This window comes from Vombatus ursinus, unplaced genomic scaffold, assembly GCF_900497805.2.
Source record: "Vombatus ursinus unplaced genomic scaffold, bare-nosed wombat genome assembly UNPS02014811.1, whole genome shotgun sequence".
Lineage (NCBI taxonomy): Eukaryota > Metazoa > Chordata > Mammalia > Diprotodontia > Vombatidae > Vombatus > Vombatus ursinus.
This window is the reverse complement of record NW_020954589.1, coordinates 6,326,018-6,328,499: the sequence shown is the minus strand read 5'-3', so window position 1 is coordinate 6,328,499 and position 2,482 is coordinate 6,326,018.

The window sequence follows — 2,482 nt, the reverse complement described above, 5'->3', positions numbered from 1 at the left end:
GCTTTCATCCCTCTGCCATCCTGTAAAATCTCAAGGATGAATTCCTATTTATAAAGGCTATATGCCCGCAAATGGGACATTCGGTTGGGAGTGGGGGAAAGGATGGCACAGCTATAACTCCTTGGGATGCTATATCTAGGCAAACCACCAGGTGGCTTTAGGAGCTCTGAGTTATAAACACGAGCCACTAGGCATGGACAGCCACTGGTCTTTCCAAGCTTGAGCAACTTGATTACTATCTAGTGGATTGAGACCACAGCTGCCTCTAGTTGCCTTTTCCTGTTTTTCTATCGCAGAGTATAACTATTCTCAATAATAATTCATAACTTATCAACTAGCTCTGTCACTGTCCCTCTCTTCCCTCACCTCTCCCCAATTTCAAAGGAATTGAATTTCTTTCCTGTTAATGTAACTCCAAAAGGAATTACACATAGATTAAATGGTCTTAACTAAATACAAATACAAAAATAAGAAATACAGGATAAGAATTAAAATGCAATGGAAATTCAGGACTATTCTGGACAGGACCTGATGTCACAACTTTATCCCATCTCTTCCCCCTCCCACCATTTTCTGTGCATGGTTTTTTATACATACAGCTAAAAGGCCTTTTTTGTATTAAGGACAAGTGAGAAAGTGAGAAAAATCCTCTTGCAGAGCTCCAGCTTTCTCTGTTGTTTGGGTGAATGGCTGGGGTAAATAATCTGTACCTCCCAGCTAGCAAATTAGAACTATTTCCAAATTCCTATTAGGCAGCATACAGCACAGGCATGCCTTCAATGTTCCTCTAAGCTTCTCCCAGTGGGACTGCCAGGGACCATCTCTGGCTTTCTATCTTGCTGGCTGATTGTGTCTCCCACAAAACATGACAAACTCTTTTCAAATATCCCGTTCTAGACACTAGAACAACCCCAGAGAATTCCAGAATGCTCAGAATTCATCACAGTCCTGCCTTTCCTGAGAAATCCAGGAAGTTGCAGATGGGGGGGGGGTGGGAAACAGAAGCTGCTTCTGTCAAAGGATACTTTTACCTTTATTTTTTTAATTATTTTTTTCAAAGAACAAAAATCAATTTTCTCTTCCCCCATTGAAAAAAAGAAAATATTAATTAAAAACCCTTTGTTATATATAGATATAGATATGGTAAAGCAAAACAAATTTTTGCAATGGTTCTGTCCAAAAAACAGACTTTTTTTTGTATCCTGAGTCCGTCACCTTTCTATTAAGAAATCTATTTATCAGTTCTCTGGAATCATGATGGGTTTCTATGTGGATATGAGTTAAGTCTTTCCAAGTTGTTTGTTTTTTACAGAGTTGTTATTGTATAAACTGTTTTTGTTCTGCTCACTTTACTCTGCATCAGCTCATACAAGACTTCCCAAGTTTCATTGAAACTGTTCCTTTCATAATTACTTATTGCACAATAGTATTTTATTGCATTTGTTTAGCCATTTCATAATTAAAGGGCTCCCCTTTAGGTTCCAGGTCTGCTTTTATAAGAAGAGCTGCTATAAATTTTTTTATTTCTATGAGTTTTTTCCCTCTCTGATCTCAGTGGGGTATAGGCTTAGTACTATTATCATTGGGTCAAAAGGTGTACACAGTTTGCACAGTTTGGTAGCTTTTTAAGCATAATTCCAAATTGTTTCCAAAATGGCTTTGCTAGTTCATGGCTTGACCAAAAGAGCATCAATGTACCTGTTTTTCTGCCACTTGTCCAAATATACATCATTTTCTTTCTTTTTTTTTTTTTTGCCAATCTTGCCAATCTGACAGATGTGAGGTAGAGCTTCAGTGTTGCTTTAATTTCCATTTCTCTAATTATTAGTGACTTGGAGCATTTTTTCACATGGCTGTTGGCAGTTTGGATTTTTTCTTTTGAAAGCTGCCTTGACCATTTATCTGATGAAGAGCTCCTATCTTTATGTATTTGAATAAATTCTTTATTTTTAAAAAACGAAACCTTTGTCAGAAAAAAACTTGTTGTGAAGATTTTCCCAATTATCTGCTCTTCTCTTTTAATCTCAACTTCATTGGTATTTATGCAAAAGCTTTTTAATTTCATGTATTCAGAATTGTCCATTTTATCTTCCATGATGCACCTGCCTTGGAGTCAGGAGGACTTGAGTTCAAATATGACCTCAGATACTTGATACATACTAGCTATGTGACTCTGGGCAAGTCACTTAACCCCATTGCCAAGCAAAAAAACAAAAAGATATTGTATTCAGGAAAACTAGTAAAGAGCAGGGAATCAATACTCTGGCAATTCCTGTCCCTTGTCATCATCTGTTCCCAGGACTAATCCTCATATAACAATTTTTTTAAGAAACTGGGGGTGTTTAGTTTGCAGAATTAAAGACAGTGTTTTCAAGTCTTTGAAGGACTGTCATGATAAAGAGATTTGTTCCTTGTGACTCTAGACTTTTTAGAGAGACAGAGCTACTTAAAAATGGTTTAGTTTTTTTTTTAGTTTTTTTTT